General features: G+C 40.2%; 1 long non-coding RNA gene across 1 annotated transcript in view; it reads left to right on the forward strand.

Annotated features, from left to right (window-relative positions):
- LOC136021001 (uncharacterized) overlaps positions 1–20,799 on the forward strand; it is a 53,843-nt gene extending 33,044 nt beyond the window's left edge. Inside the window, exon 3 of the long non-coding RNA XR_010615628.1 lies at positions 20,733–20,799. This is a non-coding gene — a long non-coding RNA (uncharacterized LOC136021001). The remainder of the gene's footprint in view (positions 1–20,732) is intronic.
- The last annotated feature ends 701 nt before the right edge of the window (positions 20,800–21,500 follow it).

Consider the following 21,500-nt stretch of genomic DNA (forward strand, 5'->3'; position numbering starts at 1 on the left):
AGAGAGAGCAGCTGATGGATAATGTTAACCTGCAGTAAGAAAAAATCAAGCAGGAGAAAAAAGATAAGGAATAAACATTTCGCAGTGGAACACAACCTGCTTCCAGACAGACCCGTTGCTGCTCGCTGCAGCGTTCCTGAATGCCAGTAACAGTGCCTGGCTTTTCGAAGCCAAGTGCTTCCAGTCCAAACTTTTTAAAGCCCTGTCTTTTTGGTTTGGTTTGGTTTTTACTTAGGGGATGGAATAAATTAGGGAAAATGAATGAAATCTGATTCAAGCAGCAGCACTGGCATTTGATTCAAATACATTATGGGGACTAGATGTTGGGTTGTTGGGGGGGGATTCTTTTTACATTTACACAGGACATGCTGCTAAATGGCCTGGGCATGAGAACAAAGCAGCTGCAAAATAAATGAGGCAGAGATAAAGCTAAAACCTGGCCTGACTGGGAAAGAAGTGCAAAGAGATCTTGCCAAGACCAGATACAAAGAAAAGAGGACTGGCAACCTGGAAAAAGAGACTTGGAAAGAATAATTTGTTTGGGATACAATGAAGAAGCAAGGGTTATTGCAGAGATGTAGATCTGGGGAAAGGAGAGACAGAAACAAAGGTACTGTAACAGAACCCAATTTAGCATGTCAGTTCAAATGTGGAAGATGCTGAAAAGTAAAGAGGTTAGAGGGAGTTTTCAAATCCTGTGTTTTAATACCTTCAAGAGGGGAAGTTGAATTGCTAAAAATCATGTAAACCATAAATATCTGTCATTAGTTTCATGCTTGTAACTCTAAAAAGGAAAAGCAAAAAGTAATTAAGCATCTGTGCAGATCATGTGGATTAATAACAGGAAAAGAAGTTTTGCTCCAAAGCTCCCAGTAGTTTTTTTTCTCACTGACAGCACAAGTCTATACTTTGCATTAGCTGCTAGCTCCCTCTAGTACACAGCACTAGAGAAAACTCTGTTAATATAAGTTTAATTACTTCTTTCTTTAAGCCATAGTTTCCAAAGAGATTTTTGGAAGCTAGATGCTGAACTAAGAAAGGAATTTAAATTCCCTTTTTTTTTTAGGTTTCAAGTTGGAAAAGAACCCCCAAAAGAGATTCTTTTCAGAGAAAAGCATAATTACAGGTGTACAGTGTGAAAACAAATCCAGACACTGTACCCATCATAAACTCATCAGGGCATATAAAAATGTCCTAGTAACCAGCAGCCAGGGAACCACAGAAATCTGAAACTATGGCAACTCGGTGTAGGAAGAAGCATTCATTGGAAGGAGAGAGTGAGAGATTAAAAACAATAGCTCCTAAATCTCTCTATCAGCTTGGGTCCTCATTTTCTCAGCAGCTTAAACCTTTTCAGCTTCCCAAGCAGAAATCTTTTTCCTGCAGCTTTCAGAACAGCTGTCCATGTTGTTATTTTGGGGAAAACTTAGTGGTTTCCAACAATACAGTTGTCTGTGAGGGCAGCTCTGCCAGTGTGCTCCCGCATGCACTGATTTGTGAAATGATGAGACAAAGAACAATTTGCTGAAAGCATGGAAAGTGCAAAGAAAGAAATGGATAAATACCAGTTTCTCCCCTTTCAGGATGTTTCCAGCCCTTGCTGTTTCAGGAAGGTTATGGTTTGCAGTCTGTGGGGCCAGTTTGCAGCACTGAACTTGGCTTTGTCACAGTGCAGAGTTCAGCCGCTGCAGTGCAGTGAATAGGGGTCAGCAGAGGAAAGGGGACATGGCCTGAAAATTTCAATCCAGTTGGAAACTTTACATGGCTGACTGTTTGTTTTTCTTCTCTGAATCCATTTCAGCTGCCTGTGTTCTAGTTTAATCCAGCTCCTGGACAGAATCAGAACTAGGGGGGTTTCTTTTGTTTTACAGGAATATAAAGTGACTTCGATTTTTGGCTCCATGTCTCTCTAAAGGGCACATGGATGTATGTGACCAGCTCAGCTGGGAGGATTTTCTGTAGATTAGGATATATGAGTATGTACCTAAATGAGAGGCTGCTATATTAGTTCAGCCAGGAGACCAACATCCTTTTGGGGGTCACTAAGTGTATTTTTATATTTTTAATTATGGTTTTGCATAGTTTGCACTCTTCTTGCATGTTATATTCTCTTCGAATAGAATGGAATCATCAATCAGCAATGTTGGAAAAGATCTTTAAAATCATCAAGTCCAACCTTTACTCCAGCACTGCCAAGTCCACCCCTCAAACCATGTCAAAGGGCCTTATCTGCATGTTTTTTGAACACTTCCAAGGATTCTGATTCCACCACTGCCCTGGGCAGCCCATTGCAAATTGTTCCTAACATCCAATCTAAACCTCTTCTAGTGCAGCTTGAGGCTGTTAGCTCTTGTTCTGTCACTCATACTTGGGTTCATCTTCTTTCTATAGCCATTTTCCATACATAGTGAATGCAAACTGCAGTTTATTTCAGAGGATAGATAATTTCAGATGCTGCATATTGCAGGATTCAAAGTCCATTTTGTATTTGCTCAGATGCCTTCCACATTTGCACATACTGCTTCATAGTAGGTAGCTTAACAGTATGCCTATGGCCTGAAAGTAGACATCTGTGGATGTCTGGTCACAGTTTTACAAAGTATGATCTTATTTGACTTAACTGTATGAGTATTTTGGTGTTCCTTTTTATGTGTGGATACATTTCAGCAGTGAATAATATCTCTATACCTATCCTGAAAACTAAATTCTAACCTTATTGAAGCTGTGATGCCCCCCAAATTGTATTTAAACCTCACAGTGCAGCAGCAACAATGTACTCAAGCCACTGGAAACTCTTCATAAAGAGCACCTGGCCAGTGTGGTCCTTTACAACCCTTCTTAAAATTCTGTAGATGAAGAAACTCTGTCTACATATCATCCTAAGCACAGGGAATTGCCAACAAAAAAGATCTGATGGTATAGCTTATTTATCTTCTTGTTTGAAACACTGGGGGAATTTATGTATGGCTTGGAAAGGTGCAGTCATGATCTATAGCACTTAGCTGTCAGATTTTCAGATGTATTCAAATATTCCATCTACTCTCCCAGCAAGTTAGGGGAACATTAATGGAGTTTTGCTAATTTTCAAGTGTGACAGTTACATGAACTGTTTTGTCTATAAATTTTAAAGATGCGGGTTTAGAGTAACTTATGGTCTTGTAAAGAGCTTGTATGTAGCTGTTTCACAGCGCTTGTGTCATAGCAGAAGATCCAGTATCCTGTGTGGTGTTTTGGCATGTATAAATGCCATTCCTGATCAGTATGCTTCCAGCCATGGTCATCTCTGCATAGCTTTCCAGTGGGGAAATGACAAGGAAGGCAGGGAGCTGACATCTCCTCGCTCAGGCTCAGCAGTGCAAGCCTGCAGGGAAGAAAAACACACTGCACTAGAAAACTGTGTTGTATTTCAGTGGGTGCTCTCAAACACCACTGCAATTACTGGGGGTGTTGAACAGTGTGTAACAGAAATTACTGTGCTTGGGGGCTCACTGGAGGCAGGCAATCAAGGCTCAGATAGTATCACCTAAGGGTGAAATGAACCATAAAAGAGTGAATATCACTGAACTCAAGAGGCATGTTATAAGCTTACTGTGAAAGGTGGGCAACCAGCTGAAAAGGCATAAATCCAAGTGATGAATGTGTTTGTATGTTGGAGGAAAGCAAGCAGAAGACTGACAGAAAGACAGTCATGACAGTATTGGATCACAGCGAGCATCCTCTTTGTATGATCCATGTTCATTGACAGTCTGCGCACAAAAATAGCCAGGCACACTGACTCATAGATATCTGATGCTGTGCTGGAGTATTTTTCGGGGCAGAACTAAGTTGTGTAATATATACGCAAGAGCCCATCCATGCTTTCTTTAGAAAGCTCTGATTCTTGTGTTAAAAGCAGATATATGTGTTGAATCAAAGTGGCATTTTCTGACAATGCAGGGTTAATTCCCACCGATGCATCAGTGTGTGAAAAGCTAAAGGCTCATTAAACTTTAATAAATTATAGAAAGTTGAAAAGAATGAGATACCCTCTGTTGTGGGTTTACTTTTATTTTTAGATTATCTCCTTGAATATAGAAAAGACTACTTTGAATTCATGACAGTCCTGTGAATAGAATTTTGGGGACTTGATTAGGAAAATCACTGCTTTATGCTGAAGAAAGAGAGCAGCTTCCAAGGTATCTTGTTTTCCTGGACACCTGCACCCCAGGCAGTGGTGTGAGACCATCTTATTATTTCATATAGGTTAAAACCAAACTTCTGATGTTAACAACTTTCAGTCCTTTTCCCCCTCAATTGCTGCTGTACTGCCCTGAAGCAGGAAAGCTCTGTAGTCTGTTAATAAGTCTCCCTTACCAAGGCAAGTAATGCTTTTATTTTTGGACTGTCAAAAATCGGCTGCTTTGTGCAGGTTGTCTAACGAAGGTGGAGTACAATCCCTGATCACTTCTATTCAAAGGTGTTTATAGGGAGTTTAACCAGCAATAATTCAAAGACCTGCTGATATAATTAGAAAAGTGCTGGCTGAGCGTAGGTGTGCACTGCAGTGTTCAAAGATTTCTAGAGCCCTCATAATCTCAGCCTACTTGGATGAAGAAAAAAAGCTTCTGATGGAAGGCATATTCTCAAGTGTACAATATAGGAGGTCTCACAAAACTGGGTATTTTTTCACCTGAGCCTTCCACAAATCTTGTCTCTTCTGGAACGTGCAGATTAAAAGAAGTCTTATTACTAAGTACCAGGCAGGCACCATTCTCAGCAATGGAGCAGCCTGGCCTCTTGGAAGTCAAAATACATTCCTCAGAAATCCCGGCTTGAGATACAGCCACAGTCTCCAAGATCACTTTTTGCTCCCTATCAAAATAAGCAATTGTACTGAATCAGGTAAAAATGAAAGCTTTCTAAGACACCACAAGCTTAGCAAATCCTTTCTTTAAGCCTTTTTAAACCCTACGCATCTCTTGCATTGACTTTCCCACATATATTCATATTCAGTTTTCATTTCATTTTGCTTTCACTAAAGGCAGCAAATCCCTTAATTACCTTGCTGCTTATAACTGTCCACAACTGTCGGTCTTGATTTGAACAAGGCTGCAGGTTTACTGCAAGGGGGGAAACCGAAGAAACACAGTGGAGTAGTAAAGGGCAGGTTTGGCTGTGCAGTGTCACCTTTGAGGTTGAACGCGTATGTTCACTCAAATGTGGCTGAATGAGAAAACTTTGGGAGCAGCTAATGTTGTAAATGGCACTGTGCATGCTGCCTTTACTTGCAAGCTGCTTCTGGGAGAGGAATTGCCAGAAAAGTTGTTTTGTTCATAGCCACTTGCATTTGAGGTTCTGCATTGAATCTTTTCTTCATGTCATCTTCTGAATGCCACCACAACACATTGAGCCACAGCCCCCCTAATGAAAATCAGAGAAAGAGAGGAGCCACTAGTCATATGGGTTTGAGGTGCTCTGGTTTAGATTTGAACTAAAGCAGAAGGAGATACATTAGATTTCATTAAAATTTCATTATCAGTTTTGTAAGCTAGCACATCTTTCTTGGAAAGGTAATTCCTAAATGTTTCCTTTCTACTGAGTGGGAAAGGAAAGGGGAGAATCTGCTTTGTTAATGCACAGAGGAGGGAACCCCAAATGGGAGTTCCCCAGATTCCGCAGGCAAAGAGTCCCTTAATTAACTTCTCCATTTAAGTAAGCAAAAGCTCTCGCTTTTAGTGCAAGGGATTTAAAGGCAGAGATTTCATTAAGTCTGATAGGAATTTGACTTGCATATAGATAATGGTGGGTGAAAGGTAGTGGGTGAAGTAGTAGATGTCCACCAAAATTAATGGTGAAGTATAGTTTATTAGCCTGGCACAAGTAATTTATATGCATCTAAATCTTTGTAAGTACATAGTCATAATGCAGCCTTACACATAATAGAGATTTTTTTACAACAAAGTTAACATAAAAATTGTCCCTGAACAGCAGCTGGGTCATAATGGAATAGCTTTTGAAAGGGAAAAGGTCGGTGAAATAGCCAGCTGCTTCCTCATCCTGCCTGTGCCTTCATTCTGGGCAAAATTATTATTTCACTAATTAATAATCCACATGCAGATTAAAATGATTACAATATATATCGCTTGACAATAAAACAGTGACAGCGAATTATGCTTCAGTGTGCAGAACAGCTTAACTCTCTAAACAGAAGATGTTTTCTGACACTCAATTCATGTCCTTCTGCTGATGAGTCAACCCTCACTGATTTTGTTTTTATTAGTCCTCGGTCATCATTGTTCTTTTATCACTATGGGGTCTTTCGAATTAGCTATAATGGCTCAGCAGCCGTGGTTGCCGCTGCATTCCCTCATTAATTCAGGTTACCTCTCTAGTTGTCAGGGACTAAAATCAAACCCCTTTGTTATAATGTTCCGCAACCCTTTAAATATTGATTATTATGTGTATGTAGAGCTGCTGAGAATTTATTTTTGTCTAGACTAGTTCAGAATGGGAAAAAGTTCCATGACAACAGTGACAATGCAGCTGCTGCTTTCTCCTTGGAAAGAACAGCCTGGCTTACTCTCCTTGCAGCCCTGGCATCCCAGGGGCTCCTACCTGCCCTCTGGAGCCTGTGCAAGGTAAAACGCTGCTTCCTGCTACCTGCCTGAGATGAACAAGCTGCAATTCTGATTTTAACGGGTTTGAGTTTTGCTTGGTTTGCATCAGATTGCAAAACCGGCAGTTCTTTAGCAGGCTTGAAAAAGAGGCATTTAGGGAGGATTTTAAAGGCTCCTCCGTGACTGCTGGAAGCATAAGTGCCATCAGTGCACTTTCTTTTCAGGGCTGTAAGTGAATGATGTCTGAGACAGTACTGAGGAAAGGCAAATTGAACTAGTAGTTACTTGCGCAAGATCATACAGTAAGTCAGTGGCACACAGTGAAATGCTCATGTTGCATGTGATGAAGTTGCTTAATCGTCTAACTAGTCATTGTGTTGTCTGAGACAAGAAATACATTTTCTGGTATTTCTTTGCTATAATTGGGCTTAATTATCTAAATAAAAGCTGGCTTGACTGCTTTCACCATTAACTAAGAGGAATACAGGCAAGCAATGTAACCAGATCTGTTGGTTCCATCCTTTTGCAGAGAGTGGGTTCATTCATATTTATGTATCCATGAGAAAAAAAGTCTAAAATCTCTGAAAGCTAAAATCACTGTGGTCAGTGAAGGAGCTCTCCTCATTTGGCATGTCCTTGCCACCTTTTCTTCTCAGACACGCTGTGAGTCTGTGTTTCACAGTGTTTCCAATGCTGTTTAGTATTGTTGGATGGAACAACATAGGTAAATGGAAAACATCTATATCAATACCTTCCCTCCCACCTTTTTGATGGGACCCTTAAGAGGAGCATTGGCCTGTCAAAGCTTCACGTGTGGCCTGCACTGCACGCCTTTCCCACCAAAGGTTTCACTGGAGGAAGTTGCAGAAAGCCCAAGGACCGTGAAGTCATCTATAAAGGAGGTCCATGCTTTAACACCAGGGAAGTAGGACAACTGCTGACTTCTGCTCCTCAGGGTTCTAGCTAGGACTGCTCTTCTATTACAGGATTTGTCATATATCCAATTAAAACTCTCTCTGCAGAGTGCTCAGCCATGAATGCAGGAACATATTTTGCTTTCAAAATTCCCTTTCTGCTTCAACAACACTTTATAATCCAATTTTCACCAGCAGAGATGAATCATGTCCCTCACCAACATGTTTACAGTGGATGGAGAAGAGCAATCACACATATTGATTTCCTTTCCTTCCTCTCTCTTCATGTTTTTTTTCTGAGAGTGCTATAAAGTAACTCAGCTTATGTTTCTCTTTCCTGTTGCTAGTTCTAGCATCAGGTAAATAATAAATATCTTCAGGCAAGTCTGTAGGAAGAAGATGGCCCAAGTAGCCATCGTATGCTAGGTATTAACAGCTCTTCATATTCTCCCTTTGTTGCAAGCCACAGACAGGCAATAGTAGAAGACCGGTTAAAGCCTCTGACTGTTTCTTTCCCCCCCTCAATTCCTCTCCTATGGGTGGTAATATAGCCACGCAATAACTTGCTTCCCATGGCAGGGAAGCATGTGGCCAGGAGGAAGGCAGCTTTTTGAGTCCCATCCCCTTCCCTAGGGAAGATGTGTGGAGACAGTGCTGATATTTGCTGCCCTTCACTCACAAATAGCAAACGTGAAGAAATGAAAGAGGCTGGCTCAGAAGGACAGGCTGTAAGATTGCTATCTCTGGGTTCTAAGCAGGAAATCCCATTATTCCAACTGATTTACATGGTGGCTGAATTTGACCTGCTGACTCATACACCGTGATGTTTGTGCAGAAACAACTTTCAGATGATACAGCCCTTGCAGACAAGATGCAATAACCCTATTACTGTCACAACTCAAAAATAATAGGTGTCTCTTAAAGAACAGAGTTTGCACATAACTTCATTACTGGGATTGAATATGTATTTATTCTGGTTTTTTGCATCAACAATACAAAAAGTTTGTTCCAAGTTGTCAGTAAGTCATTTGCTTAAAAGCAAACATGAATAGGTATCATCTCAGGTAATGCACGCATCTGATGTGTCCTACTTTCACTGCTTGTTTATCTGTTCCAAAATCAGCTTTGTTTCATGCTAGGAGGATCCCCAGCACTTCTGTTTCTCTCTGGTCTTGGTGAAGCCAAGGGGACACTGTCTCTAACAAGGAGGAAGAAGTCAAGTAGGAAAAGGTCCCTTGGGAATCGGGCAGGAAAGACTGGGAGCCTGGGTGTGCAGGTGGGGACCTACATGCTCAGATAGCTCGGATGGCCGTGCCTCATCAGTCTGCATACTGCACAGCTGCTCTGTGCTGTGCAGGGTGAAAGATGAGAAACCTTTCCAGAAGGGCAGTGTTGCCTGTTCACCTGCTTGTTACTGTGCTTTGTGGACTCACCAGCCCAAATCAGGCCTAAATTGGGCCTCCCCGCACTTTGTCTTATTTTGCCGCATTGGCATGCCCTCAGTTTACAAGTGTCAGGACTCTTTACAAAACACAGAAGATTTAGTTCTCTTTTGCTCTTTCTGTGTCAGTATTCGAAGTATATCTCCCTAGGCTCCAATATATAAAATACTGAGAGATGGGGATTTCAAGAGTGCAATTCAGAGCACTTAAATTAGCTCCTGCTCTGAATTGCCCTCTGAAGGTGCCTGTCTCTTTCTATTGATTACAGAAAGTGCTTACAGAGACCAGCCTTCTGTGCTTAAAATCAGCCTCTGTGAAGACCCTTCTGTATATTTCTTATTGCAACCTATTCTGCAATGGTAGCATATAGTAATTGCCTTGATTATTACATTCTTTACTACACTTCACTTGATGATATTGAAACCCTGTACAAACGTGAAGGACTTGAGTCTTTCAATGCCCATTTGGTGTAAAAAAGGACTGTTAAGCCTGTGTTAGGACATGGCAGAACTTTGTTGCTGGCTTTAATACATGCAGTGAATCAGAGTGGCATTAGAAACCCAACCGACACAGTGAATTAGAGCTCTGCTAGTCAAAGTAAATGAAAAGAAGATGCCTTGTAGGAAGGTAGCAACCAACTTATTAGTTAAGAGAATCTTAAACTGAATCATCCCTCTATGTCCTCTCATTTCTCACTGCTCCAGTTCTCTTTCTGATAAACAGTTTCCTCCAGCCTGGAGGGGACTTAGAGATTTTGCTTGACAGTTTCGAGCAGCAGTGCAGGCTCGGAATGCTTTTCTAAATGTGACTGTTTATTATGATCCTGCAAAACAACAACAGCAAAAGTGACTTAGGACCCAAATGAAAAATCAGAGTCAACTATTAGGCTTGCATTCTTTGCAAGGCACCAGACCCTTATTGTGCTGCACTCACTATGCAATACAGAAAGACTTTATTCAGCACTAGCTTGGAGTCGTCTGTGTCCCTCACTTGTTCTGAGAGTGAACATGCCCTCACCTTCCCTGTCTCAGGTGACAGGTATACAGGGTCATCAGCCGGAGCTTGGGGGAGGGTTCATATTAAGTGTGTCTGATAAAAAATGCTAGAGAAAAGACCCCACCATTATTCCGACTTCATGTTTCACAGCCATTTGAAGTTGTTTTGATATACCCTAGTGTCAGAAGCTTCTTTTCGACACAGATGATAGGGACTGAGAATAGCCAATGGAAAACGACAGAGGAATAAATAGATGATACAGTTTGTTACGATTTTGTTGTTTGACTGACAGAGCCAGTTGTGAAAGCAGTATAAACAATTACAGACAGAGAAGTCTGTAAATGACAATTTGCTTTTTAAGGGCAAAGGAAATATAATTTGGATCACAACTGGGAGAAATAACTTCGGCTCTGTGGAAAAAAAACCAAGCCAGACTAACATTTACATTACCCGCTTGGTTTTCCTTTCCCTTTTACTGCATCTTTTCTCTGAATTATTTCTCACATGCCTTTCCCCTCCAGCCATTTCAGGGTTTTGGTTTTCTTCTCGCTACTTTCTTTAAATGGCCTAATGGTAAAAAGCCTGCAGAATATTTCCATCAAACTCCTTTGATTGCTTTAATTGAAAAGTTGTACCTTAAATTAAATATTTCAGTAGCCTGAAAATTAAAAAAGTGACCTGCAGGACTTGCCAGTTGAGCATTGCCAAACAGGAAGAACAGGGGCTTTTTCATGGGTCAATACTTGCCTCAGACTTGGACAAATTCAGTTTCAGGTAGAAGAAAGATGAGTGCATGTGTTCAGCACTGGTTGACCTCAGAATCAAGTACTGGCTATTGAGGTGTAGTGACCTATACCTTGCATTCAGATAGGTGTGGTTCTTTAATCATTCAAGTATTAATTCAGGCAAACAACTATTATTGCAACTATCCTTGGTACAGTACTGTGGTAGATTATATGTACTGTGGAAGACAAGAGCAAATGTTGAATGCCTGAGAAATTATAGTCATGTCACCATGAATGACAGGTTCACTCAAAACAACATTTAATGAAATTTTTATTGAAATCTGTAATTTTTTGTTGAATTCACAGCACTGTAGATTTTTATGGATGTTTTTAAGTTGTTAAATCATTGATATGACTTTTATAATGATGTCTACATTGATTGTTTCTCCTAGTTTGTCATGATCCACTTCTGCTGAATCTCTTTAACGTGTCGAACTGATGCTTTCTATATTACAGCTTGTGTAATACCAGAACACAGCACACTGTCAACCACTCTGCTTAATTTTAGAAAAGGAAGCAAATAATCACACTGAGGAATTGTGTGGCTCTGACTTGATTACTGCTGTAATCAATGTGAGGTATTACTTTGACTTTAGTGTCTGTTGGAGCAACTGCTTTTTATTTCTTTTGATTTTGTTGAACAGAGAAAAGAGAACAGCTTTTAACATATGTCTCTTTCTTGTCTGAGCTACCACACAGTTCCAACTCCAGTATATACACAGAGGAGGCATATGGTTAAAAAAGAGTTCTTTTTCTTCTAAGAAATCCAAACAGAAAGCTCTCCTTTTAGAAAGAGAAATTATACTTTCCCCCATATGTCATGTATGTATGTTGAGAGGATGAAATCAGATGTGCTAAACTCGCTCTTCTTAAGAAACAAAAAAAACGCTACACCCAAAATCCAAAGCACACTTTTTAACCTACATTTCTTCTAGATACATCTGTGCCACTGTTGTTGTCCTGATAGTTCATGAAGCTTTGAATGCTAAGAGTTCAGGTTCATTATAGGGATTTGTTGATGTAGGCAAGGAAGCAGAAGTGTGCTCTGTTGACCTTTGGTGTTCTTTTGCTGGCTTTGAGAAGACAGTTACAGAAATAGAACCATGTAACCTTTGCCGACATTAGAAAAAGGCCTTTGCATAACTGAAAATCAGGGAGGGGGCTGCAATTGGCTTTTCACCACAGAAGCCTTGGGGAGGTGGCAGGTATTCAGAAAGGCAATTCGCAAATACCGTGCAGTTCTAAACAATGATACTGATGGTTGCAGTGTTACTCACAGGAGATGTAACTTGATATTGGAAAATGAATTATCGTCAACCCAGTATTACACTCTATTTCCTGCATGATCAGAACCCTGTTGGATATAATACTAATGATTTTTATATCTCACTTAACTAAAAAAAATATCATGAAGTGGTTTTAGAGCATCCTGGTGTAGCTACATGCAAGAAGGAAAATCTAATAGAAATCTGTTTCCAGCAAAGCAATCTATTCATAAATAGTCTGTCGGGTTTTGATGAATTTCTGGTGGCATTTCCTGCATTTGCAGTTGCTTGTATTTGGTTTAGGCTTTTATTATTGAATTTGTTTTGTTTCTTTCTGGAATGGAGGAAACACTGGGCAGCATTTTGTTGGATGTCTGAACACTGACAAATACGACCATTTCATACACAGTGGGATCCCTGGCAAGGCTTTGATCCCAATATATCAAGAATCAAGAGACAGTGACGAAATCCATCTCTAGTACAAACTTCATTGGATTCCCACTGAGTTACACTAGGGATGAATTTGATGCATGGTTCTTGACAAGTCTGAGTTACCTGTGTTTGTGGTTTGAAGGGATGATACACATTAATTCTATGTGCAAATTGCAGAGGGTAATTTTAAGAGCTTGACAGTCACTGCAAAATAGTTACTGTGCTGCTGTCACTCAGCTGAACTGAATATGTAAAAATAATGTTACTGCAAGACATGACAAAATGTAATGGTAAGTCCCGTCTGACAAAGTGGATGGGTGGTTTTATAAGGCTCAAGACTGGGTGTGAGGAGTTCTCATGTCCCATTCTCGCACTAGCAAATGTCAGGAGATACTCTGAAGCATCTGCTCTGTACACAGGTGTAGGTAGGCAACATTCCAGTAGATGGTGCTCAGAAATAAACAGCATTACACACAGAGTTTCTCAAACCGGGGCACACCAGTGCACTGCAAATGGCTTTCTTGGGTTCTGTTCTACCATGGACTCCATCGGGAAGCTGGAGGGTGGCTGATGCTGATCTTCAGTAGGCACTGGTCTTGCATTTCAGCAGCCTGTGTTCACATCTTCTCTACAGCCTTCCTGTATGGCCCTGGGCATGTTGCTTATGCCTAGATTCATGTAATGGAGGTGCCTGAATGGTGAGTACCTTTGCGGCAGCAAAAGGAAAGAGAACAGCAATTCTATTGCAGGCCAAGCACTTGGTTGCAGGACTCAGCAATCCCAAGGAGGAATATGTTCTATTCAGCTGACCATAAGAAGTGTTCAGCCTTCCAGCCTGGTGCTCAAGCTTTGAGCTGCAGTGAAGTACATCTCTACCCTTTTAGCTGTACATCAGTTCTGTACAAATGTAATGTAAAATGAGACTATGACATCCTAACTGCATAGGGCTGTTGTAAACATGAGTTGATGAAAGACTGTGAGATGCATTCTCCATGTTGGTTTGGGTGAGATTTTCATGGTTCTGTATGAGTTGCCTTTCAAGCATATTGGCAAGGCTAACACAGTATCTAAAGGGAGATCCATTTGTAACTAAGCTGCATTGAGCTCATGGAGTGGGAGATATGACAGAAGAAAAATATGTATTTCATTAGCAGTAAGATTTCTCTCTGCTACTGCGTTTTCTAAATGGCAAAGTACTCCCTTTGTCACTGAAAGCTCTTGTTAATTAGAAGCTCTTTTCAACAGTGTAGTCTTTATTAAATTGGAACTTAAAACCATTTAGAACTAAGAATGTGATTTGTGTTTCACACCACCAATGTTACTAAGCATGCAGCTTGTACAGCTAATGGAACTAGTCACATAACTTCCATCATATCAGTAGTTTCAAGGCAGAATTGCAAGAGCTCTGAAACCCATGACGTACTCCAGACAGACCAGACCATTAGCGCACAAGGGAGCTATGTGTTCATTACAACTGAAAACACATCTTATGACACCTTCTTTGACATTTCTTTCCCTGTGCTCTCCAGCCCCAGTCATGCATAAAGCGAACTGTGGTACTGACAGCTCTTAGACATGCTAACACCAGATTTTTGACTAATGCCCAGCCACAGACATAGAAGATGTCAGTCAGTAAGAGCCTGAAACATTCCCAGCTATGGTTGGGTACTAATGAGTAGCAGAGTAAGATTTGTAACCAACAAAATGGTTGGTTGTGTGCTTAACGAAATGGTTACCAGTGGTTCCTGTACTTTTCTAGTCATTCCAGGACATGCCATGCCATATAGTGGAATATAAGTGTGTTCAACTTGGAGAAAATCTTTCAGAGCAAGTGTATGTTCTTCAGCTTAGATAGCAGGTATTTGATCACAAATATTCTCTCAGCCATTGACAGCTGTATATTTCCAGAAAGCAGATTTGCTCTTCTATTTCGTAAGTTCAAGATAAAGCTAACAAAAAGAATTCTGTGTTAGGGGTACAGAAAAGAGCAATTCATGGTACAGATATTAATAATATTTGCTAAACATTATTATCCAATTTTAGTTTAAATTTACAGAATAATCTGTCATCAGCAGCACAGTGTGGTGCTTATTTCTAATAACAAAGTCAGGAAATACATTCTAGAATAAAACATATGTGTTTAGGGTCCTATCTAAACTCTCATACATCTTCAGTGATAGCTTGTAATGAGCACCAATCAGTATAGTCTGAAAATGGATATTTGCTTAGATTAAATATAATGTTTAAAACCCCAAAGTATGTTTAGAAGTATGGAGAGGTTGGATAACTCATAACCAGAGGATATTAAATTAAATCAAGAAAGACTGCAAGTAGAAGATGTTCTAAGTAAATGACATTTAATAATCAGCCTTATCAATTCAGAAACAGAGGCTAGATATGCTCCATAAATTACTTACTCCACTCATTCTACTTAAAACGTTAGTTTGAGTGAGTATTCTACAGCCTGCAAATGCACAAAGCTGCAGCCGAACTCCATCATGCAGCAGTTGCAGTAAAATATCTATTTTATATACTGGTGTGCTACTCCTGTCCATTTCGCATGTGATCTATGGCCCTTCAAAAGTGGAGAGCCACTGTTTCAGGAAGAAACCTCAAGTCCTTTCTCCAGCAGCCACAGCTCTATCTGGCAGCAGGGAGCCTGGGGCTCTCCACAGTGATGGAGAGCCCAGGCTTAAGGCCAGTAGGTCGCCGGCCTTAGCCTGCCATGGAGAGAAAGGAAGAGGAGGGGCTGGAGGGGAAGGATGTCTCCCTCCTGGAGACACCTGGATGCTGCAATTCCTGATAGAGGGCACAGCAGTGATTGCTTGGGAACTATTTGTGAGTTCTGTTGCTGTTTCAGATTAACCAGATCTCCAATGTGTTGCTGGATTCCACTAGGTTTGGGTTTTTAACTCATGTCCTTGGCACCTGATTTCAAGATTTCCTGAATTAATATCTTAATTACTCCTGCTGCTAGCAGGACCTCTGCTCACTACCTCCAGAGGTTTTCAGCAACTTTCCTAAGCCATACATTTCTGGTAATGATTCAGGTGTAGGAGGAATGAGTACATAGATGACAGAGCATAATGTATGGTAGGAAAACACGATTTCTGTGATGGTATCTAGTCACTGAGACAGAGAGCTACTTCACTTCAGAGTGCACTTTGTAAAGAGTCAGCAGGCTACAGAAGTTATGGGATTCTGTTGATAATTATAGAACTGTTAGCAGCAATTATGACATCTCTTGCTTATTTTTTCACTTTTTTAATATAGTATTAAGTATTTTTACCACAGCCCACTTTGAGATGCTCTTGCTTTCCCCTATGACTCTACAACACACCATGACACATTGTCATGTGTGTGCACCAACCATTTGATGACTTGAAGGAGGAAGAGAGGATGTAGATGTTGAGGAGATGGATTTAGAGATGGAGGTCAGGAGTGTGCTGAGCTCCTCAGCTCTGTGAAGTTTACAGAGGCCATGGTTGGAGGTATTTTTTCAGTGGCAGCACCAATTTCCATAATTGCTGATCCCTGCAGCACATTTCAAACCACATTGCAGCAGATCTTCATTTCTTCCAGCAGGCTGTTTTTCAGGTGCTTCTGTTCCTAATCCAGTTGCCTGTGCAGAAGCCCTGGTGTTAGTCCAGCGGACAAAGCCATGCCAGGGTGGAATGGCCTGGCTGGAACTGTCACAGCGAAGGGGTCCAGGGCTCCCCATGCCACCTCCTTTGCTCACCCCAGCCAGTGACAGCACTGCCTGCAGATTTTGTATTGCTGTGCTCCATCACACCCCTCCTGCCACATCCGTATACCTGGAAACAAACATGTATTTTCAGTGGATTGTATTAAGGCTGTAAATCACCTCATAACCTCTGCTGTTTGCCTGCCCATGCTGAGGTAGGATCAAATGTATCCTTAGCTTCCCCAAAAGATGCTTCTTTCACCCATTCTAAAAAATTCCGGAGGTGTTTCTTCTTCTTACCGCATCTTGCATAAAACTCCATTCGATTAACCCCAGAATGAGATTTGCCTTTTTTTGGCAACAGTGACACGTTGTTGATTTATACGTGGTTTGTGTTAAACCAACTCCTCTTCTGCAGTATTTCTGCCTAGCCAGTAATTCCCTATCTTGTACGTGTACATTTGATTTCTCCTTACTAAATGTAGTACTTTGCACTTGCCTATCGACTTTCCTCCCATTGATCTTGGTCCGTTTCTCCAGCTATCCGGATCATTTTGAATTCTGATCTTCTCCCAGGGAGCAGTGCAGACGCGCCAGTCTCTTCACCATCCCTGCAGCTTATAAGGTACCCTGATTTGTCATCAAAGAAATTAACCGAGTTGTCCTGTGAGGAATCCAGCTAATGAAGCCTGGTTTCCTGTGGACTTTTGTTCCACATCCAACTCATCAGGATACCCCCAGATAGATAACAGGCAAAGAAGATTTAACCACTGGGACAAAATACAGTGTAACTACTTGTCACACACATCAAATGCCTTCTAGCCAGCTGTGTCCTTGGAAGTGAGTTGAAGGCTCTGAAAGAAAACTATCTGGAAGAGACATGCAGTTTGCATTCTTACAAGCTGTTCATTGTTTAAATTTCTCAACTTTGTGCTTCTTTATATGATACTGTAAAACTCTGAAGGTCATTTTAATTGCACTTTAATTTATAAATTGCTTTCTTGGCCACACATTGCCACTCGTAGATTAAACCTGAGACTCTTATCTCTGCCTTTGTCTTATGGGAAAGACTGGTAAATGATTTACTCTCTGTAGAATGGTTTACAAATGAGCTCTTAGATAAGTGATTTGGAAGATTTTTCATATGGAGTTATTTTCCATGGAGTACAAATGGGTTGTTTTTATAAATACTAACATAAGTATGCATGGGCCAGATTCTCAGCTGGAGAAAATTAACAGAGTCAGTATTGATTTATACCAACTGCAAATATTTTTCCTTGTGCTGTAATTTTCTCTAATGCAAATCCTAATTTCTTCTCCCTGAACTCAAATTCTGAACTCCTGTAATTCCTGCATCTGTTTATTTACTTTCTGGTTTGTATTCTTTTAGCTGGGTTTATTAACATACTATATTTTTCTCTCCTGTTCAACAGTATGTGCGCTGCATGTTTAAGCTCTCATTTATAGTCCATGTTTGCTTTCTGTGATACTGTTTTGTTGAAAATCAATAAAAAGGCAATTCAGGAAAAACTGATTTTCTCTGAAGTCTAGTTAAAGAAATTGCCGATAATTAACAAGGAAGACCAATCCTGCTGCCTGGAAGCCCCCAGATTTCTTACTGAATTCCACAGGATTTAGTGGGGTACACAGACTCCAGCCTGTTAATCCGTTGTCATAGCTGGGAGCTGGGTCTATATGAGAAAGTTACACTTAGCTCTGTGAAATCAGTTCAGCCTCAATAAAAAGAAAATGCTCCTCACCTTCCCTCCAGATATGAAGTATAAGAGTATGATTTTGTAATTCGACCTCTTAACAGACAGAAGTTCTTAAGTATCCATTTAAAAAGCCTCAGATTTTTTGGTGCGTACTTGACAAATCTCCACTTCTAGCACCTTCTGAAGACTGGGCAGCTTTAAGTTTGTCACCCAAGGTCACAACAAGCTTGGCATTAGGGCCTGCAGATGTCAGGCTCTATACCACACACCACCACCACAGCAGATTTGAAAGCTTAAGCCAGTAGATCAGCAGACATGAAAATTACATGTGAGGAAACTTGCTTTAAATGTGACTCAAAACTTGCACAGCTTTTGGGGGCTTTTTTTCTCCCCCGGAAGCTAAAAAGAATGTGTTGTCTTCTCTGTTTTAATAAGTAAATGTTATTGTATAATGAATAAAACTGTACCTGCAGTTCTGTCTATCCCACTCACTAATCAGTGCACAGATAAATGCATTTTAATAATTTATTATCATTTAACTTCAGTGGAGCTCTATTATGCTTTTCATTCTTGCTGTAAATATGTAAAGTGCTGTTAATCAACCTTTGTTAGTGAATATTTGATTAATAGCTAGCAGATGCACTTGCCCGTGTGTATACCATGTTAAATGCAACGTACCAACACATAATTCATTTTTTTAATAATACACTGGGTTATAAATCAAAGGCACTCTTGAGAATGCAACAGCCAGAATCACCAAAGGAATAACTGTGCATTGTTTTAAAAGTAATAAATGTGTGCATTGTTTTAAGAGAGGCACGGACTTGGTAATCAGCTACCTATGAGTCCCAGTATCAGATAATTGTGGTAGTGCAATATGATGTCTGCAGATATCTTTTTGACTCTGTCATGTGTGTAGTTGTGTAGTTTCAGTTTTACCAGAGGATTCAAGTTAGAAAGGTAATAGCTACCTGAAGAAGCAATAGAAGAGGACGGAAGTTGCAGTAAATAGCCAAACAGCAAAGAGAAGAGAATATTAAGTCAAAAATGCTGTAGGGAGCAGCCAGATAACACCATCAGTGTCCATCAGTGGTTGTCTAAACTGCTGCACGCTGCGCTGAGGTGTATGAATGATGCTCAGTTTGAGCAACCTGATATTTTGTTCAATGGCCAATCACCATCCAAAGTTTTATGTTCAAAACCTTTACTCAGTGTTAATCATTGACATTCTGCAGTGACAAGTTGCAATACTGAAAGAGCCCTTTATGGTGACATGTCATTCAGTTCCTAAAGTTCACTGTAAAGAACTCTCCAAGTGGAATAGGTAAATATCGTAATCTAGGATTAGTTCCAAATATGGAGCCAAAGTAGAGAAAAATGAGGTAATTTGGACAAATTCTGAGACTAAGCCAAGAACTGAGCTTTAGTTCCTTGAGTCTCACAGGAGCATTCCCTCCTTCCTCAACTGCCAATTTCTAATGTAAAATATATCTCATTAATCATAATAATAATAGTTGTGGATTTAGTTGATGGCAAGTGCTATAGAGTACCTATATTATGATGAACGCATCCACCAAGACAGCTGTGCATGTGGTTCTCTGATATATTTCAGACTGCTTATTTCTAGTGACCTTGGCAATGTGTTTGATTCAATAGGGATTATCAGATCTGATAGGCCCTGTATTTAATTCTGTAATTTGGTTGAAAGCTACACTGCTTTGCATTGATTTCCATGTGCAATTAATACATTTTGTCAGTGACAAATGCGTGCAGAGATAATGCACTCTGCTCATTTCAATCTCTGCTGTGTACACTTTAAATCCAAATAGCACCTGGTGGCCGATGCCTCCTGAGAAGTGGTGGATTTAATGTGGGAAAGTAGCATTAAGAATTGCTTATGTAATGCTGTAATGATTTTCAGTAGTGAAATAACAAATAATTCCCTAGAAATCCAAGTAACTCAAAAGCTTAGACACCTTGAAATCATCAGCATGTGTAAATGGCTCTCTTGTACTGTGTCTTGCTCATACTCACAATACAATTGAATGTCAAGAAAGCTGAAGAACACAGGAAATGGTCGTTTGTTATGTGTACTGAATTTGCTCTGATATCAGAGACATGACCCTGGTGCAACTAATAGATAACAGCAGTGTATATGCTTGTATTTGATACCTTGAATGGAGCTGGCTCTGAAATGGGATTTGAGCTCCTCGGGGAAGTGTCATCTCTTACTCTGAGTTGTTTAAAAAGTAAAAACAAAATTCTTGAAAGTCTCAGAGATCTTATAATCAACTTTGCTGAAATACTTAATTTTGGTCTTTCTGACATATTTCAGTTGTATTTTTCTGACAGGTATCGTTCAGCATATAATCTAGAAGTCATAGCTACCCAAAACATTTGTTTTATACTTCAAGGCAAACAAGTGTTTCAACCTTATTCAACTAATTTTTATCTGCAGCTTGCACAAGATTGCTATCTGTGAAGCACTTCAGTTCTGTCAAATCTGAGTTTTCAGACATAAAACTCTTCCATTTAGAATTGCAGTCAGCTCTAATCTGCAATGTCTGTGAAGCTGAAAAGTTTTTCATCTGCCCAGTACAGAAATGGACCATGACTGATAAGAGTGTTTCAGTACTACTCTTGTCAAACTTCACAGACTTGAGACTATTAGAACGTAAACCAAAATCCTCTCTCTTTGTTTTTTCAAAACCAGCCAAATAAAGAAGTCGCTTTGTAGCATTGCCTTTGATATTCTATAGAACTCCCTTTAGAACTGCAGTTCACAGTGGACCTTTAATTTCTGTTAGATAGGAAAAAATCAAACTAGCGCTGAAACCTAGACCACAAATAAATTAAAACCCCCTCCTTTCTGCCTTCTTTTTATCTGTTTATATTCTTACAGGGCTGCTGTTAGTGCAATTGCATGTGACTGCCTCTGAAACAGTAATGGATGATGTCTTCATAGTGCACAGTGTGACTGGAAATGTTACTCCCAGATTGCTGACAGAAATTCAGGAAAAAAAGAAAAGGCAGAAAAATGGTGAGGTTTATCTCAAATAACTTTAAACATATGAAAAATAGATTTCTGGTCTAAATAAGCTATACTTCCTCAATATTCAGCAGAAAGAAGGGGATTTCTAGGGGATGATTTATCCTGCTTATTTCAAGAGGTATCATTCATCTTGTGGAGGTAGCCTAGACAACTCAGACACTCAGATTTCAGAGTGATGTAGGAATCCAAGTGATCTGCTTAATAAAAACAAGGTCTCCAGAACTGTAGTCCAGTGATAAAGCTGTGTAATTCCCATATTACCATCTTGCATTCCAGTACACACCTCTAGCAAGAAATCATAGTCACCACTTCTCTGAGAATAACTTATTCTGCAACCGTAGGAGAAGAGTATCTAAATTATATGGGGGTATTTACCAAGTCAGGGGTGTGTATATTCCAGCTGCTCTTCTAAGCCCTCCATTTCCACATTGAAAGAAGAGCTCACACACCTCTGCCAAGCATTCTCATCCATTTAGCATTTGGAGATGTTTTATTGGCTGCATTTTCCCGTGCTTTTTGAATCTTTCTTCATTAGCAGCCTCTAGCACCTGACAGCTAATTTGCCTGCCTACAGCTTCCTCTATTAACGCTACCTTTAGGCTGAGCACAGAGAAAGAA

The sequence above is a fragment of the Lathamus discolor genome, chromosome 12 (genome assembly GCF_037157495.1).
Source record: "Lathamus discolor isolate bLatDis1 chromosome 12, bLatDis1.hap1, whole genome shotgun sequence".
NCBI lineage: Eukaryota > Metazoa > Chordata > Aves > Psittaciformes > Psittacidae > Lathamus > Lathamus discolor.